Genomic DNA, 20,755 nt, shown 5'->3' on the forward strand with positions numbered 1-20,755 from the left:
GTGCCGGGGATATCAACTCCTAAAATGAGGATTCAAGCCTTGTAGGGACAGTCACAAACAGTTGTAAGTGACAGATACCCGCTGCCTCTGTTTCATTTCTTCGCACATCTCTAAGGCCTCTGATGATCTGTGGTAAAGCTCTGTGTGGCGAAACCCTGAATGGCTCTAAAACGGGTTCCCGTGATGGCGTTCTCCTGGCGTTGTTCCCGAGGCATTTCTTCCTCTGCAAAGTCTTCGGGGAAGTCGAAGACACACGCTGGACTCTGACCCTTCCTGCTACTCTTTATCTCCAAAATAGGCGCTATGGCATTCCCATGCCCCGGGTCTCTTTCCTGCTACTCGGCCCATCGGCAGTGTCCAAGCAGGTCTTGTATGATTTCATGCTGTGCATCATAGCCACGCTTTTGCTTCTCTGAGCCACAAGGTTCCGCAGGAACTCTTACTCATGTTACCGTCGTCCGGCTTGCCCAGAGCTCCGTCGGTGCCGTTTGAGTCTTTTTTTTGTTTTTTTTGTTTTGTTCTTTTTTTTTTGTGGGATTGGTTCTTACATCTGCACCTGTACCGAAATCTGCCAGAACATGATGAGAACTGGTATGGGGAGCTACAGGATGCCAATAGGCTAGGCAGCTTGTCAAGCTGCAGTTGGGTACTTCCCCTCCCACTCCCAAAAAATGTTGCTCTTATCGGTAATATGTTGTTTGGTGCATTGGCAACGCAAGGCTTCTACGTGTGCACATCAAGCTTCCCAGCCTTTTTGAAGTCAGGGTTGTGGATCTAGCAGACTACGACCTTGCCGCAATGGGCAGCGTTCATTCCAGTGTTTTTGCCCCTCTGGCCACATCCTCCAAGCCCCTTTATTTTGTCTTTACCATCACACAGGTAGAAGGCAGGATCAACCACTTCTGCATGGGAGGCAACAAATCGCATCAAAGATCTAACAAGTTCGAGGCATGTGGGCTGCTGAATTCATATCTGTGCATAGATAGCCGCCTAGTGTTGGGTCTGGATGATTGCACATTGTTGTCCTGGAAGAGTCTTCGAAGTATCACGAGATAGGTGACTCCTCCCCTGGACCACAGTGCGCATGGGCATCCTCTCCATCCTTAGATTGTTTTTTTCCGCCATTGGGTTCGGATGTGCTTATCTTAGCTCAAGTTAGGAAAATTCAGTTTAAGGCCAAAAGGCCTTTAGTTATCGTCGGTACTGTTCCCGTTCGATATCGACTAGTTTCTTAAGTGCTTTAGCACCTTCTTCAAGCTTTTCGGATCCGCTTGGTCCGAACATCGAACTTCGATCGACGATGGAATCGAGGACTCCCTTCAAAATGTGTCCTTTATGCCACGCGAAATACCCACACATCGACGTCCACCCGGTATGCAACAAATGTCTCTCACCGGATCACGATGAGTCGAAATGTATGGCCTGTGCCCGATTCCGCTCGAAGAAGACTCTCCGGAATCGACGGGCAGCGAGATTGGAGGCGCAGCAATCGGCGCCTGCCCCGGCCAACATCTTTAGCACCGAAGACTAGGACGCCGAGAGCGTGGAAGACGTAGACTCCAGCCCCGTTTCCGAACACGACTCCCGATCGGAAGATGACGATGAGGTGATCTTTCAGGGAGAAGAAGTCGTCGAAGAGGTAGGAGACTACGATGAGGCCCTTGGGGCCGAGGAAGATAGCTCCAGCAAGGAGCTAGGCCAACCCGTCGATACGGAGGCTGAAAAAATACGTCGTCATATGGCTCAGGTCGCGGGATCGCCTTCGGGCCTTACCCAAGATCAGTCTCACGGTTCTTCGGCCCGGCCTCGAACATTTCGCAAGAGCCATTATTATCGAAGACGACTGGATTCACTTCAGCGAAACCATCCGTCGCACCAGTTCCGTCGAAAGTGAAACTGGTTGTGATCGGCTCGAAGGCCTCGAAGCCCTCCACTCCTTCGACGCCGGCAAAGGTCATCGGCTCCGACCGCGCAAAAAGGGATTTCGGTGCCGAGCTCACCGCAGCGGATACGGGTGCCGAGCCAAAGAAGAAGGCCCTCGGTCCCCACAAAGCGCCTCGGCCTCTGGCACCGAAGACATCGGCCCAAACCACCAATGTCAAGGTGGCCACCCCGTCTGCGTCGACGTCTAAGACGGCGGCGCCTGCCCAGTCATCGACTCCGACGAGCGTCGATACCTCCCTTCGGATCGATGACCCCTTGACTGCAAAGAAGTCGGATGCCGCTTAGACGCCTACCTCCAAGGTGCCGATCCCTTCCAAGGAGCCATCTGCGTTCACCGTGCACCAGGTCTCGGCATCGTTGCAACGCATCAGAGAACGGGCAGCCCTCCACTCTACGTCGGCTCCCGACACGCACAAGACTTCGAAAGCACCCTCGGCATCACGTTTGGGTTGCCGCCGCCCACGGCGCCGAAACTGTTCGAGATTCGGACACGTGTCCGACAGACACAGTCCCCATCCACTGGACACACAGATTTCGAGCCTTCCCAGCCACAATTTATCGACGCCAACACTGGTAGGTTGATGCTCCGCAAAAAGAAAATCACGCCAGAGAGGTGATTGGACTCCTACAAAATTCCTCTCAAACACAAATTGCCGGCAGGGTCAGAGCCAGTGCTTCATGAACACTTTCAACCCTCCCATCAGGATCCACCGTCCTTTTCTCCTACGCCTTCAGAGGCAGACGCAGGAGAGGACTATGTAGGGGATGATACCACCTACCCTGGGGATATCGATCCTGATGATCACCTGCAAGACCCAGATCAGGCATGGGATGACCCCACAGACCAGGGTACCGCACCAGATACCCATGACACGCAGCTTTATAACGTAAAGACATCTCCCACAGAGGACACTGCTGCCTTTAATGCCCTCATAGAACGGGCTGCTGCCAATCATGGAGTAGAACTCCATTCTGACACTGTCGAAGAAGACTTCTTGGTGGACACTTTCGCCTATTCCGAAAAAACTGTCAAGACTCTGCCCATGTTAAAAGGAGTTCTCAAACCTGCAAAAGACATTTTTAAAGAAACAACCAGGGCACGGGTGCTAAACCCCAGGATTGGAAAAAAAATACAAGCCTGCACCCGGAGACCCTATGTACATTAGGGGTCAGTTACCTTTTGGACTCCATGGTTGTTGCTAATGCTCGCAAAAGAGCCCACTCACAAACAACTGGTGATGCTCCTCCCCCAGACAAGGAGTCCAAAGTGCTGGAGACATCAGGCAAACGGATTGCAGCGCAAGCAGCAAACATCTGGCGCATTGCCAACACACAGGCACTCCTGGCCCGTTATGATAGGTCCCACTACGACACATTAGAATCACTACTCCAACATTTGCCAGATGAGTATAAAGAGGCAGCGGAGCTCCTCATCAGAGAGGGACAACTCCTTACCAATGCATCCATCAAGTGCGCACTGGATGCAGCCGACACAGCGGCGAGGGCAATCAACACAAGCGTCATGTTGAGGAGGCACGCATGGTTGAGAATCTCAGGCTTTAAGCCGGAGATTCAGAACAATATCTTAAATCAACCGGTCAACCCAGACTATTTATTTGGCCCTGAAGTTGACACTACCCTCGAGAAAATTAAAAAAGACACTGACCCTGCGAAATCAATGGGGGCTCTGCAGACGCAGCAGTTTCGTAGTGGCTCCTTTCGTTGCCCCGGGAATAGAGGAGCAGCTAGAGGTCAGGGGTCACAGCAGCAGTACACTAAAGGGGGCACACAAAGTACCTATGATAAAACCAACAGAGGTGGATATCGTGGCTCCAGCACAAAGGGCAGGGGACGTGGTTACGACAACACCAGGTCCTCCCCCAAAAACAAACAGTGACGCCCTCTCCCTGCCCCCCGACCACATAACACCTGTCGGGGGGAGACTCCAACAGGTGGGTCAGGGACATTATCCAGCACGGTTACTGTCTCGAATTAACATCCACTCCACCCAACATACCGCCAAAGCACCGTCCTATGTCCGTAGAGCACTTGGCATTATTGCAGCAGGAAGTGCTAAGTATGCTGCAAAAAGGTGATATAGAGGTTGTGCCCGTCGACCAACAGGGGACAGGGGTGTACTCTGTACTTCTTAATCCCAAAAAAGGACGGGTCGCTCAGACCTATACTAGACCTCAGACCCCTCAACCACTACATTCTCTCAGAGCATTTCCATATGCTCACCCTACAGCAGGTTCTCCCGCTACTCAGTCAGGGAGACTTCCTAGCCACACTGGACCTAAAAGATGCGTATTTCCACATACCCATACACCCATCACACAGGAAATATCTCAGGTTCACTATTCAGGGGCATCGCTATCAGTTCAAAGTTCTCCCCTTCGGAGTAACAACAGCACCCAGGGTCTTTACCAAGTGCCTAGCAACAGTGGCTGCACATCTACGGAGACAACACATTCACGTCTTCCCTTACCTGGACGACTGGCTTGTTCAGGCAAAGTCAGCCCAGCAATGTGCCAGCCACATGTCCCTCACCATTCACCTTCTTCACAGTCTGGGATTCTCACTAAATTACCCAAAATCACATCTCCAACCCGCACACGTACGACAGTACCTGGGCGCCACCATAAACACTCTGGCAGCCACAGCTCAGCCAAATTTAGTGAGGATCAACAGCATGCAACTGCTGATCTCAAAGTTCAAACCTCAACACTCTCTTCCTGCGCGAGTGTTCATGCAGTTGATAGGCATGATGGCCTCCTGCATTTTCATAGTCCCGCACGCCAGACTACATATGCGCCCACTTCAGGAGTGCGTAGCACGTCAATGGAATCAGGCTCACGGACAATTAAAAGACCTAGTGTTGGTGAGCGGTCGGGCATACAACTCTCTGCATTGGTGGAATCCACAAAACCTTTGCAAGGGCCGACCGTTCCAAGAGCCTGTTCCACAAATAATACTGACGGCGGACGCCTCTCTCCAGGGTTGGGGAGCTCATGTACTCATTTACACAGTGCAGGGACTATGGACTACGCAACAAAAGAAGATGCACATCAACGTTCTGGAACTGATGGCAATCTTCCTAGCCATGAAGGCATTCAAAGTACACTTGTGCAACAAAGTCGTGTTGATCCGGACGGACAACATGACTGCCATGTACTACATACAGAAACAGGGAGGAACACACTCTCCACAGTTGTCTCATCTGGCTCAGAGCATGTGGAAGTGGGCCATTCAAAGGAACATATTCCTCATGGCGGAACACCTCCCGGGCAAGGACAACCAGATGGCGGATCTGCTCAGCAGACGCAGCCACCAGATGCACGAGTGGGAGCTACATCCGTCAGTTCTCCAACCGTACTTCCAACAGTGGGGTCAACCAGAGATAGACCTATTCGCCACAAACGAAAACGCAAAATGCCAAAGCTTTGCCGCCAGGTTCCCACACCCGCAGTCTCAGGGCAATGTGATATGGATGAACTGGTCCGGCAGATTTGCGTACGCTTTTCCCCCAGCGCCATTGATACCGCTAGTGGCACGCAAACTGCGACAGCACTCACTAACACTCATCCTAGTTGCTCCCACATGGGCGCGCCAACCATGGTACACCACCTTTCTAGAACTTTCCGTGGTGCCGCATCAAAGGCTGCGGATCAAACCCGCACTTTTAACACAGAACCATGGCGAAATTCAGCACCCAGATCCGCAACAGCTGAACCTGGCAATCTGGCTCCTGAGGTCTTAGAGTTTGGCTACCTGAACCTGCCTCCAGAATGTATGAATATCATCAAGGAGGCCAGGAGACCCACAACCAGAGCTTGCTATTCGGCTAAATGGAAGAGGTTTGTCATTTACTGCAACAACAATGACATTAACCCGCTGGATGCATCCATTCAAAACATCATCTGTTACCTCTTACACCTATACCGATGCAATCTGGCATACATCTCAATACGTATCCATTTAACCGCGATAGCAGCCTATCTCCAAAACAGGCAGCACCTCTCTTTTATTCAGAGTGCCTGCCATCAAAGCCTTCTTGGAGGGACTCAAACGAGTAATTCCCCCAAGACATCCACCGGCACTGGTGTGGAACCTCAATTTGGTCCTCACCAGATTAATGGGTCCACCCTTTGAACCTCTCCATTCATGTGAGATTCAATTCCTCACCTGGAAAGTAGCTTTCCTAGTAGCAATCACTTTGTTAAGAAGAGTTAGTGAACTCCAGGCACTAACCATTCAAGAGCCATTCATACAGGTTCACGCAAACAGGGTTGTACTGCGTACCAACCCCAAATTCATGCCCCAAGTGATATCGCAGTTCCACGTGAATCAAACTATTGAACTGCCTGTTTACTTTCAAAATCCACAGAATGTCGCTGACAGAATGCTCCATACACTAGATGTAAAGAGGGCCCTGATGTAATATATAGACAGAACTAAGGACTTTAGGAAAACAAAACAACTTTTCGCTGCCTTTTCTCCACAACACAAGGGCAACTCCATTTCCAAAGCAGGTATAGCCAGATGGATCGTTAAATGTATTCAAATTTGCTATCAAAAAGCTAAACGCACATTAACGATTCCCCCACGAGCCCACTCAACACGAAAGTTAGGGGCGTCCATTGCTTTCCTAGGAAACATTCCTTTACAGGAAATATGTAGAGCAGCCACATGGTCCACTATACATACATTTACCAAACACTACTGTGTAGATGTACACTCAAAACAGCAGGCAGCTGTAGGACAGGCTGTTCTCAAAACTCTTTTTCAGACTGCTGCAGCTGGCACGGGTAGCCGCCGCTAATGGAGGTACTGCTATATATTCTATGCACAGATATGAATTCAGCAGCCCACATGCCTCGAACTGAATATGCTATTTACCAGTATGCATCTGTTCTTGGCATGTAGGGCTGCTGACATTCATATCGCCCACCCTCCTCCCAGGCGCCTGTAGCGGCTGCAGCACTCAGAATTACTGTATAGCATGGTCATCACTTACTGTATCTACTCCATCACTGCCACAATGGCGAAAAACAATCTAAGGATGGAGAGGATGCCCATGCGCACTGTGGTCCAGGGGAGGAGTCACCTATCTCGTGATACTTCGAAGACTCTTCCAGGACAACTGTGCAATCATCCGGACCCAACACTAGGCGGCGATCTATGCACAGATATGAATGTCAGCAGCCCTACATGCCAAGAACAGATGCATACTGGTAAGTAGCATATTCAAAACGTCCTGCAGATTGTCCAGTGGGGCAGTGTCCTGCCATTCTGTTTCAATCCACTGCACCTACTTCAGACCGCGTCTCGGAGCACCACATAACCATTTTATGCCAGGAAGTGCAACCTCATTTGATGAAAGGAGGGGAGGGACTCGGCCCCAGAAGTAGAGACTGGGTGTTTTTCCCCACTCCTTCCTTGAGCCAAAACGGGACTGAGGTCTCCATCTGCCCTAGGTCTTTGCCCTCTCAATGTCTGTCTGCAAGGACAAATGCAAAATCCTCACCCTGGCCCATGTTCTCTCTTCCCTGAACCCAGTGTTGGTCGTGCATGACACTTATTTTCCTGTCGATCCGTCCTGCAGGCACAGGTTACCTGCGGTTCATGGTGGGCAACATGCACTTTCAGGAGTACCAGTCTTTCCCCTACCTCGATAACTGGTTGTTAAAGGCTGATTTGGCACAGTTAGTCACGGACTACCTCAACCAACCTGCCAAATTTGCACCTGCCTCCTTTGGAGATACTCCACCTTCTTTGGAGCAGTCCTGGATACGGTGCGCTTTTGAGCTTTTCCTCCAGACCAACAAGTTAAGGATATTTGGTCTATGAATTCAATGTGACTTGGGTCTCAGTGAGGATCGCTCGCTTTGAGCTGTTAAGGCTTGCATCCTGCTCAACGACCATGTCTCGTAGTGCATGCATGCTTTGCAGTGGAACCTGAAGTCTCATTGGGCCCAGCATCAAGGGAATGTTCTCCAATTCCATCCAGGGTAGGAGGGCAATACAAAAGACCTGCCGTTGTGGCTGCTCGACCACAATTAGAACAATGGCAGACCCCTTTCCCTGCTCCACAGAGTTGTGGTGACGGTTGCAATACTGCTGGGTTGGGAAGGTCATCTGGGAGAAATGGAGATCAGAGGAGACTGGTCTCCAGCAGAGAGCCGCCTCCGCATCATTTTTTTGTATTATCGGGCGATTTTGTTTGGCATTGAAGGCCTTCCTCCCCTCTGTCAAGAGACAGTTGTTGCAGGTTCTCAAAGACCACACCACTGCCATGTGCTAAAACAAGCATGGCGGGTGTGGCCCTGGAGCAAGCTGAATCTTCAGGGATGTCTCTGGTGGTACACCACATGATGGGATCGTTAAATGCCTTAACAGACTAACTCAGCTGACAGCACTTAGTGGATCACAAAGAAAATGGGTAGCTCGATCTATCTGGCACTGCTGAGAACATGCAATATCAGCACTTTTGCTTGCTGGAATTCCCAAGAAGGTACTCTCTTGGAGACTGTCCATCCAGAGTGGACTACTGGATTGCTGTATGCCCTTCCACCTCTACTTATCCTGCCCTGAGATCTGAAGATATTCAGGAACAACTGGGCCCAAGTCATTCCAGTGTGCCCGAATTGGGCCAGTAGTGTGTGGCACCTGGAGCTGCTGGACTTGTGCATCGGTTCTCCGGTCAGGTTGCTACTTTGGAAGTGCCTGATGTTGCAACAGCAGGGTAGGGTAATTAGGGGAAATTCACATGCTGCTTGAATCCTTAACAGCAGCCTGTCCAGGAAAAAAAAAGGTGGATTAAGGAGGCTGGACCGATTGCGCCTGCAGTTCACTTACACATCATGCAGATGTTATGGTAACCAGGTGGACCACTTTAGGGTGAGTAAGCACAATGGTCAACTTTGTATTGGTTTAAAAGGGGTACACATTATAAACGTGAGAAACTGATTTAAGCCCTACTGTGGCATTACAAAGGGCTTGGGTGGAAAGGTGTTGTAAACCTTGTACTAAAATGCATAAAAACCAGTAATTGGACTAAGGATGGTTTATCCAGCAAATGTACAAAACGGTAAATGCGTAACCTTTAACTTTACCAAGGCTCAAAACAAAGCAAACGACAACACATCCAACAGTTTTGCCTGCAACGAGTCCAACTTGCTGGGCACGGCTCAAAGCCACAGACTTATCCCAGGGTCCGGAATACACATAATTTGTTGAGTAACACTGCTATCTTGAGAGGAAGGTCAAAGAGGATCAACTGTCGCCAGTCCATGTCCATACGTGGAGGTGCAGGTTGTGATAGGATCTGAACCTGCGTGCGCCACCTCATAGCACACGAGCACTGCTTTTGATTTCTCCGGATCGAAACTGTTGTTAGGGGAAATTCACATGGTGAGGAAACTGTGGTTAGAGTATTTACTTAAATTAGTGTTATCGAAGGTAAGTAACTTGCACCTCCCATCCCCCCCCCCCCCAAACTCGCGACTTTTCTATTAAATTTTTTTTTGGAAAAACAGTCCGATTTCCTCAGCTGCTTCTTCCTTGAGTTCTTAGGCCACCTCTCTTTGACTAATGCCCCTCTGGTAGTGGGATTTATCTTCAGTTCTCAGGCAAAGTTTTGCAAGGTAAATCTTTTCTGGATTCACATGCTGTGCAGAATTCCTCCACCTAGTGGTTGGGTCCGGAATTGTAGTATTCTTTTTTTGTTGTTGGTGGCCGTTGACATACCACCATTTGGTGTCTTGCGACATCGACGTGCTTCCTCCGGAAGCTCCCACCTTTGGTCGCCATCTTCAGATTCTTTTTTTCTACCATTGGGTCTGGATCGATACAGACGGAACTCCTGAAAATTGGAAAAAAGAATCGACAAAAATAGCAAATAGTCTACAGAACAGGAGAAAAAGTTCTTCGACATAGCAGACTTCGATCCTAGGAGCCGGAGCATGACGAAGAGCCGAAAACAAAACTTTGATAACACACGAAGCATGCGCATGCAGGGGGCTCCCTGTGTGCGGTACTTGACAAGACACCGTTCAAGTTCTGCGACAATTGTCATCTCAAATATGCACAGAAGGATCAACATCCAGTGTGCAACCTTTGCCTGCCGCTCGTTCACCGAAGTGACGACTGCAATGCATGCTTGGCTTTCACCCCAAAGACTTTGAGGGTAAGAGAGAGACAAAGAGCCAACTATAACATGCAGGGTCAAGGCCCGCCTCCATTGCTTCGAGACCTGGGCCTCTCCAGGGAAGAGGACGACAATGTTGCCGAAGGGCCTGAAGTCCAAGAGGACACAGACGTCCCAGACATACAGGTCTAGAAGAAGACTCCAAAGGAGGTAAGAGAACTGTCTATCTCGAAAAAAGATAGGCGAGTCACGCAGAAGTGACTCAAAGTCCTCCAGAGGAGCCTCTGCGTCGAAACACTCGATGACCGCAAGCGCGTTCAAGGATAAACAGACCGTCGGTTCCCTAGACAAAGACTCCGAGACGGCAACGACCCTCAAAAAATCTAAGGGGGGGGGGGGGGGGGAGGGAAACAGTCAAGAAAAAGATGCTTTGTCAAAAAGAGAGGGCTAAACTGTCTTGCCCTGAGTAAGTGACCAGGAGCCCAGCTCCCACAGCCGTGTGGCCTGCTAGTCAGGAGCCACCAACCAAGGCCCCCAACCCCTCATAGGATAACATTGGGCCTAACTCACTCTGCACCCGGCCGCCCTAGAGTCGCTGAGGGTGAACTAACTGTACCTACCTGACCCTGGGGGACCCCTGAGGCTATGCCCAGAACCTTAACTCTGCCAGTCGAGTACTTACCTTTAAACCGATAACTCAATTTTCTCCATAGGGTAACATTGTGGACTTTTCAAAACTTAAAATATTCAACAAAAATCAGCCGAGTAACGAAAACTAAATTACTCGCCTGCTCTTAGGTGAGCTCCCAGTGCTGGATCTTGGTGCCCAGCGTGTTCTCTGAAAAATACTTACAACTGTACTTACCTGTAACCAAATTTTCTCCCATAGGAAATCATTGACTATTTTTTTGTGAAATTTCTTCTAAGTGTCAATTTCTGCAATCTTTAAATATTCTTTAAAAATCGTATAATATCTGACAACATAATTACTTACCTGTTTTGGATAAAGGTCCCAGTACTGAGTCTAGGTACCCAGTACTGGATTACAAAAGTAACGAGAACATAGTATACCTGTAACTTGCATTTTCTGCCATAGGGAATCATTGACTGTTTTCTATGAAATATTTTCTAAGTGTCAACTTTTAAAATAGCTAAATATTGTTTAAAAATCATCACAGTAATTAAGTCGACTTTCATCACTTGATTCCAAGTACTGACCCAGGACTGAATCTAGGATCCAGTCCTGGAATTCCAAAAGTAATCCTAAAAGTAATCTGTGGCAAATAACATGAACCTTCCATTGAACTCAATGCATTATTGTGTTTAAAATAGTGTTGCCTATTGCAACCACTTGTAACTGTTTACAAAAGTCAATTGTATATTGCAAAAGTATTTATATAAAGCATCTCATTCTGAGAAAGTATTTTAATTCCAATTGTTGGTTCTAAAATAAAACAAGCATATTTTTTTTTATATATACACCATTGGCCTAGAGTTCAGTTATTGAGTGTGTGAGACCATTTGCTGACTGAGTGTGTACAATAAATGCTTTACACTGTCCTCTGATACTGCCTTACTGCTCGACCAAGCTACCACTTTTGAGAGTAAGGTCATACCTAACTTTGACCTCTATCAGCCTCTGGGGGACTGTGGACTCTGTACACCCTGTACCTATTAAGGAACAGTATATACAGAGCCACTTTCTCACACCGGGTTGGAGCAGGAGCAGGTTCGAGGGTCGACAAGCCGGTAGGGCTGGGGCCAAAGCAGTTGGTGTCTTCCTCTTCTCAGCAGCTGCTGGGCAGGATTTTGGAATCTGAAATCCTGGGAAGGAAGGTTCAGGGTGCCCCTAAATACTAGATTTTGGGGCGTTACAGGTAGGTGAAGGGCAGGGACCAATGGGTCCCTATCCTGGGGTGGGTACACCCCCTATCCTACCTCTCTCCTGTGGGAGGGGGGGCAGTAGCCTAGTCCTGATTGGGCAGAGCTTCCCATCTTCAAGATGGCGAGAGCCCGGAGATGTGCTTCACCTCGCCTCCCCCACCTGAGGGTTGGGGTTGGCTGGCTGGCACATCCCCTGTCCTTATTTGAGGTTTCTGGCCAAGCTTCCCGCCAGAGTGGGGGTTGCAGTGGCCTGGGGAAGCTCAGAGGCGGCATGCCTTTGAAGCTTCCCCCTTGCAATCCTGGGGCAGGAGATTTAGCACCTCGCCCAGGATGTGCATTGTTGCAGACCCAGGAGAGCAGGGGCTCTGCTACCCAGGGGTCCAGCAACATGTCTGCTGTGTGGCAGCCTAGGCAGCCTCAGAACAGACGTGGATTGTAGGTTAGGTTTCAGGGGGCATCTCTAAGATGCCCTCTGGGGTGCTTGGTACATTAAATCCCACACTGGCATCAGTGTGGGTTTAATGTGCTTAGCAGTTTGATACCAAACTTCTCAGTATTTAGTGTTGCCATTATGGTGCTGTGGAGTTAGTGTTTGATGAGCTCCCTGCACCATATACTCTTAAATGGCAGCACTGCACTTACAGTGCCCAGGAATGGACCTGGGTACTGCAGGGGCACACAGGGCTCCTGCTCCTGTGCCCACACCATTGGCATAGGGCACCCAGCTAGAGGGGTGGCTGATGTATGCCATGGCAGTGTAGGTGGTGGGCATGGCACACAGGGATGTGTGCCTTTGCCGACTCTTTATTTTGTCTTGTACCCAGACACTCAGCCTGCAAGGCAGTGTGTGTGTGTAAGGGTACAGGGCCTCTAAGGGTGTCACAATGAGTGCTGCAGCCCTTAGAGGCCTTCCCTGGTCACAAGGCCCTGGGTACCTAGGGTACCATTTACCAGGGGCTGACATGTGGCCAGGGTTTGCCAATTTGTGTTTTGTGTTTTAGGGAAGGAACATAGGCCCTGGGCACCTGATTGGCAGGAGTCCAGGGCACACCAAGTCAAAGTACATTCAGCAATTCAGCAAAAATTGGGGGCATACCATGCAAGAAAGATGGCACTTTCTCACACCCTTTCTTTCTCGCTGGACCGATCAGAACTAGGAATTGGCACTGGCAATGTGCCAAGCGGCAGCTCCACTCACCGGGGCTGTCCGGGGGCTCCTTTGGACTCCTCCGGTGCTGCGCTCGGCCTCCGGCGACTTCTCTTGGCAGACGACTCTGCCCCTCTTCGCCCGGTCCCTCTCCTGGGGCTGGGACTTCCGCTCTGGCCGCAGCTTCTCTCGGCGAGGCCGGCACGACGCGGGGCTCTCTCCTCATTACGAGAGCCCCGCTAAGCCGCGCCGGTCTTCCTCCTGCACGCAGGGCTTCTCTCACTCACAGGAGCCCCGCATTGCCATTGGCAGCCTCTGCCGCCTCTCTGGACTTCTTCTTTCCGTCCGTAGGCTCCGCCCCAGGCCAGGCCGACGTGCCTGACTTCCTTTACGCGATAGGAGCCATGGCGGTGATTCCCAGCAACTGGATGCGGGGTGGGCACCCGCAAATAATGTAAGGCGCAAGCGGGTTGGCCACCCGCCGTTTTAAGTAATAATAAAGCGGGGTGGGCTCCCACTCCTCTCCAACAGCTCGGGGGAACCCCTAATGCCGGGGTTCCCTCCAGGAAAAGTCACGCAGCACGGCGCTGCACGGCAGTCATGCGGGGTGGGCTCCCGCTTCAAATCAGCAGCGCAGGGGCAATCTCGGGATTCAGTCACTGCCTCACGTTGCAGGTGAACCCACTCCTCCCTCCTGGCAAATAAGCTTTATCGCTCACAAGGCGCTAGATGCAGAAAAGGTCCTGCAGTCAAAGCAGGAACCCAAACAAAAGGTTCGAGGCATATGAGCTGCAGATTGTACACTGTGCATAGATTGCCATCTGGTGTTGGGCTCGGATGCTTGCACCTTCTTGTTGTCTTGGAAGAAGTCTTTTGTAGTCACGAGATAGGTGACTCCTTCCTTGGACGATAGTGCGCGTGGGCACCGACTCCATCCTCAGATTGTTTTTTCCGCCATTGGGTTCGGATGTAACTGTTGCACTTCGGTTCGACAACTTATTTTCCAAACCATTTCGATGCGCAAACTATCTACGGTATAGTCTTTGATGGCGTTATCTTCGCGCATTTCAACTAATCGATTCCGGTCGATGACGTGGGCTGCGGGGCCTATTGACGCCGTTGGGCCTACAGCTCATGGAAAGGACTCCATTAAAAAAATATTCCCAGTGTGTAGCGACACATCATGGCGCAGAGAGCAGCCCCAGCGGACATCTTCGACAAAGGCCCCAATGTCACAGAGGAAGATTTAGAGGATTTGGAAATCGTGTCCGAAGCAGACAACTCAGACGACCACATCACTCCTGATCAACAAACGAGTACAATTGCCCCTGCCCCTACACCACCCCAAAAAAAGAAGGCCCTGGTCAAGACTTCGCCTGCTGGCCCCAGTGGCGACCGAAAACGAGCTTCAGAAGCCCCGGGCCCGGCTCTGAAGATAAGGGACAAGCCTTCCGGCAGCTCTGGACCGAGCAGACCGCATATCAGTGTCCCGCAGGCACCTTTGGCACCGAAGACGGGAGAACAAACTCCCAAAAAGAAGTCGCCATCGACCAACTCGCCAAAAGATAAACCATCGGATCCGAAGCCAAAACCCTCGGAACCGAAAAAGATTTCCGTCTCCATAGCCAAGCCGAAAGTCTCCAAACCACCTCCTAAGGCCTCGGAGCAGAAATCCAAACCCCGCTCGGACCCGAAGAAGTCGGTACCGAAAGCAGTTACCGAAGAGGAGGAACTTTTTAAACCGGATTCTGTAGATCCCATGCAGAAAAAACTCCATATAGACCCCAAAACAGGGCATGTGGCTGCTGTTCCACACAAGAAGAGGAAGCTGGACACACCAGACACTACTGCTGTGCCTGTAAAGAAAAAAAGACTGTGCCACTTCATCTATAGGACCCTCTTCTCCTGTTCTTCCTCCTAAACCTGTCTCTCCTCCACAGCTTCCACCACAATCGCCACCACAAGATGATGATAATGATGATTTAGGGAGTGGGGGAGGCAACAATGACCCTTTCACTGACCCTGATGACGACCGACACACCACAGAAGGATTGGGACGATTACGATGAACCAATATATCCCCTAGGCCTCCCTGAACCCCAGCCATATCCAACAAAACCATCTTCCCCAGATGATATTGGCTTTGGTCAGCTTATTAATAGAACTGCTGTCTACCATGGTGTCCACATGCATTCAGACCCTGCAGATGAGGACTTCCTTCTAGACACCTTGGAACAATCACAGAAGTCTGTCCAAATACCAATGCTAAAAGGAGGTACAGTCAACTATCCTCAACCAGCCGTTCAATCAGGAACAACGTTTTGGACCGGCTGTAGACACCACTCTAGAAAAGATGCACTAACAATCTTATTGATCCGCTGGATGCTTCCATCCAGGACATCATTTGCTACTTGCTACACTTGCAAAGATGTAATTTAGCATATTTATCCATACGATTACATCTAGCAGCACTGGCTGCTTATTTACAAAATAGACAACACTTGTCACTATTTACAGTACCTGCAATTAACGCCTTTATGGAGGGCCTTAAAAGAATAATTCCTCCCAGATTGCCACTCTCTCTGGTGTGGAATTTAAATATTGATCTTACCAGCCTCATGGGTCCCCCATTTGAACCGCTACATACATGTGAACTTCAGTTCCTTACATAGAAAGTAGCTTTCCTTGTCGCAATTAGCTCTCAGAACAGTAAGTGAGATCCAGGCTTTAACCATACAAAACCATTCTTGCAAATACATCGAAACAAAGTGGTTCTCAAAACAAATCCAAAATTCCTTCCCAAAGTCATCTCTGTTTTTCATCTTAACAAATCAGTTGAGTTACCGGTGTTTTTTTCAAAACCCAGACTCCGTAGCAATGAGAGCTCTAAACACACTAGACGTCAAATGAGCACTACTTTATTACATTGACAGGACTAAACCCATTCGAAAATCAAAACAACTGTTTGTAACCTTCTCCCCACCTCATAAAGGTAACCCCATCTCGAAAGCTGGGATTGCGAGGTGGATAGTAAAATGCATTTAAGTATGCTACCAAAAGGCTATATGCACATTAACAATTCCCCCTAGAGCGCATTCAACACGCAAACTAGGGGCTTCCATGGCATTCTTAGGGAACATCCCCTTAGATAACATATGTAAAGCAGCAACATGGTCTACACCACACACCTTCACCAAACACTATTGTGTTGACGTGCAGGCTAAGCAACAGGCTTCCGTAGGCCAAGCTGTTCTTAAAACACTTTTTCAAACTACTGCAACCGATACAGGTGACCACCGCTAGGGGAGACACTGCTGTACAGTCTATGCACAGTGTACGATCTGCAGTTCATATGCCTCGAACGGAAAATGCTACTTACCAGTATGCATCTATTCTTGGCATGTAGAGCTGCAGATCTGTACACACCCACCCACCTCCCCGGAACCTGTATCTGTTCCAGTATTATCTTAATTGGATACACTCACATGGACATCCCTTTTATTTCTTACTGACTCCATCATTTCCCATCATGGCGGAAAACAATCTGAGGGTGGAGTCGATGCCCATGCGCACTATCATCGTCCAAGGGAGGAGTCCTCTATCTCGTGACTACAAAAGACTTCTTCCAAGACAACAACAAGGTGCAAGCATCTGCGCCTCTCGTATCCGGGGTCACCACTGAAACACTTACCAGGGAATCCCCAATACATTCCTATAGGAGAGCAGCCCCACAGTAGTGAGAAACCAAAATGGTTGTTTGTCACTACCAGGACATGTCACACACTTAAGGTACATTTCCTATCTTTTACCTACAATGCACCCTGCCCATAGGGCTAGCTAGGGCCTACCTTAGGGGTGACTGACATGTAGTAAAAGGGGGAGGGGGGGTCACGGACATGGCACTCACTTTCGGTGCCACGTCACAGCGGCCTGAGATAGGTTTGAAAGGCTACTTTGGTGGGTGTCTCAATCAGTGCTGAAAGCCCACCAGTAGTATTTCATTTACCAGCCCTGGGTATCTGAGATACCACTTTACAAGGGACTGACAGGTAAATTTAAATAGGCCAAACAGGTGTAGACCAATCTTACCATATTTAACAGAGAGAGCACACGCACTTTACACTGGACAGCTGTGCTAAAGTGCCCAGAGTCCTAAAACCACCAACACCATGTCAGAAAAAAGGCTAGGAGAAAGGTAAATTGTTTAGGGATGACCCTGCAAAAAGGGCCAAATCCAACAACCTCTAAAAAGGATGCCAGCACCCAGATGGAATCTCAATATAGTGCTCGCACAGCTGATGAAAGCACCGTTCAAACCACTACACAAAGCAACACTACAAATGCTCACACTAAAAACAGCGTTTTTAGTAGCAATTACATCGCTACATAGAGTGTGAATTGCAAGCACTGACACTACAAGAGCCCTACTTCCAAATACATGATGACAGAATTGTCATGAGAACAGATCCACACTTTATGCCAAAGGTGGTATCAAAGTTCCAAATAAACCAAACTATACAAATTCCAAGCTTCTTTCAAAAACTAAAGTCTCAAGCTGAGAGAGCATTGCACACTCTTAACACCCAAAGGGGCAGTCCTGTATTACATAGAAAAAAAACAAGGAATACAGGAAAACAAAGCAATTCTTTGTATCCTTTGCCAATAGTTTTCTTGGACGACCAGTGACCGAAAGCACTATTGCAAAATGGATTGCACAAACCATACAGTTATGTCACAAACGGGCAGGTCAAACATTACAAGGAGTCTCACGGGCTCACTCAACGAGGAAGAAAGGAGCAACAGTCACCTTTCTAGCAAATACTTGCATTCAAGTCATGGTCCTCAGTGCACATGTTCACGAAGCATCCAGAAAATTCTTCAAGCTGCAAAACTGCACCAACCGGTAAGAAACTATACTTTCTGTGATGCCAACAAAGAATGTTACAAGAAATCCACTCATATTTCCGGGAACGGAAGGAATAAACCTTTTCTCTTCATCTGTGGATCTATTCTTGGACCAAGTACCTACATATTGGCAGTCCAATGCTCAATCCCAAAACACTCACTAGAAAATTAGAAGATAAATGGCTGGCAAAAAAGTAATCCTGCTTTTAAAGATGAATAGCAAGTTCTATGAAAACATGCATGAAAGTTATTTTAGCAACAAAGAGATCCTTTTGGGATGTGGAAACTAACAAGGACTCTGTCCAACTAGCCTCTCTTTATATTCATGGTTGTTACAAATGATTCTTACAAATTATATGCTCTCGTCTCACCCAGAGACTTTTGTGACTGGTTCTAAAGTTTCATTTGCTGTAAAAATTTGTGAAATAGATCAACCACTGGTTGCAACTGGTCAGTGAGCTGCCTCTTCATAAAGAGGTTAGTTGTTTATTTAAAAAAAAAAAAACTTTTGTCCATTTTCAGATTGTGCAGCTCAACATGGCACCTTTTAACCAGCCAATATTTTAGAACCGTACTTCAGAACATGTTAAGTTGCCTACTATTCTACATCTTGTGTCAGACAACATACCAAAACATGAATCTGAAAGAAACAGTTATAGATTCCTTACCTTCGAATTACCCCCAGGCGTCCCACTGGATCCAGAAAGTTTTTCATCAGAAGTACCCCTGCGCGTTGGAAGGTGGCGTCGGTTGACTCCGGGTTCATCGTCGTGGTCGCCAGGATGACGTTGAGGCAGCTACATAGACGCCGCCCTCGTGCGTTGACGTCAGTTCTTTCTTTTTCTGCGCCAGCAAGCGCAGATTTGGAGAGAGCAGTACCCCCAGTCATTTTTTGACTAAACTTTTTCTCAACTTTTGTCGACTTTGTTTTTTGAGTCAATCGACTCCTGGTGCACGAGGGATGCCCGGCTTTAAGGCTCGCGGTTCCAACTAATGTCGGTAATGGATTCGCACCGCGTGTGCCTCTATTGCCTGGACACCAAGTCATTCTCCGACTGCCAGACAATAGGCCGAAGTCTTTGTGGGAGCAGTCGCGAAAGCTACTCGAGGCCCGGCAGTCTGCTCCACGCCGCTCTAGGTCCCAGTCACGTAGGAGGTTGAGGCACCGTTCGAAGAGCCAACACCATTCTTTCGCACTCGTGGTCCAGTAAGTCGAAGCACAAAAAAGAAGTTGAAGAAGCATTGTCGCTCTTTGACTTCTCCCCGTCCACCGGCTGGCGCGATGAGGGATGTGGGTGGTGCCCCTCTCCGCGTGCGAAGCCCTTAGGGTCGGCTCCGGGCCCCCGTACTCTCCCGTGCAGTTGCCGAGAGGAGAGACGCAGCGATCTTATATACGTCTTTCCGCCTATATTACTTCTGCCCAGAGTGCTGAAGAAGATCAAGCGCGACCGGGCCCAAGTCATTCTTGTGGTGCCAGATTAAGCAAGAATTGTCTGGTATCCCGAGCTGCTCAACATGGTCATCGATCCTCCGATCCGACTGCCTGTTCGGGAGGATCTTCTGTTGCAGCAGCAGGGGACGGTCCTCCACCTGAACCTGTCCAGCCTCCACCTCCTTGCTTGGAGATTGAGCGGCGGTAGTTGTCTTTTGACCTGCCTCCCAAAGTCTGCGAATTTATCTTGGCAGCCAGGCGTCCTGCCACTAAGACGGTATACGCCTGTCGATGGAATAGATTTGTGGCATGGTGCACAGCAAAGGCTGTGGATCCCCTTTCTGCCCCCATTTCTGAGTTCTCTTGTTCCTCCTTTTTTTTGGCCCAGCAGGGCTCTGCTCTGGGCACTCTAAAGGGCTACCTTTCGGCCATTTCAGCCTTCCTTAGGCTTCCTGAACAGCCTTCTCTTTTCAAGTCACCTGTTGTGAATAGATTCATTAAGGGCATTAGTCCTCTTTTTCCTCCTGTTCCCTTCGTAATGCCCCAGTGGGACTTGAACGTGGTTCTTACCTATCTTATGTGCACTCTTTGAGCCACTACATAACTGTCCTATCAGACTTCTCACTTTAAAAACTCTTTCTGGTGGCCATCACCTCTGCACACAGGGTGAGTGAGCTACAAACTCTTTGTTCCAAGCCTCCCTTTCTGGTTGTCCATCCGGACAAGGTCGTCCTAGGCCTTCCTTTCTTCCAAAGGTGGTTACTTCTTTCCATATTGGCCAAACCATCAGTTTGCCCACCTTCTTTCCGACTCCGCATCCTTCTACTGCCTGGATCCACAACGTGTGCTTTCCTTCTACTTGGATCGCACCAAACCATTCCGAGTGGACGACCCGCTCTTTGTTGGTTATGTGGGCGCTAAGTAAGGTCGGGCCGTGCACAAACAGACCGTCTCCAGGTGGGTCGTTCTGTGCATCAAAACCTGCTATTCTGTGGCAAAGAAGGAGCCTCCAGTGGGACTGCGCACCCATTCCACCAGAGCGACTGCCACTGCTTTGGGATGAGGAGTTCCCCTAAATGACTTCTGTCAGGCAGCTACGTGGCCATCGTTGCACAAGTTCACTAAACACTACTGCCTGGACAGCCAAGTCCGCAGAGACCGCTTCTTTGGCTGTTCTGTTCTCCAGGACTTTCTGGTGTGAACATAGTTCGCATACCCACCTCCGGGGTTGGTATTGCTGGGGTATCTATTCTAAGGTAAGGAATCTATTACTAACTGTTTATTTCAGATGAAC

The 20,755-nt window shown here is 49.1% G+C and overlaps 1 protein-coding gene across 13 annotated transcripts in view; it reads left to right on the top strand.

Annotated features, from left to right (window-relative positions):
* Positions 1-20,755, top strand: part of VEZF1 (vascular endothelial zinc finger 1) — a 353,507-nt gene that overhangs the window by 59,710 nt on the left and 273,042 nt on the right. The gene's annotated exons all lie outside the window — the stretch shown is intronic.

The sequence above is a fragment of the Triturus cristatus genome, chromosome 3_2, assembly GCF_964204655.1.
Source record: "Triturus cristatus chromosome 3_2, aTriCri1.1, whole genome shotgun sequence".
In the NCBI taxonomy this organism is placed as follows: Eukaryota; Metazoa; Chordata; class Amphibia; order Caudata; family Salamandridae; genus Triturus; species Triturus cristatus.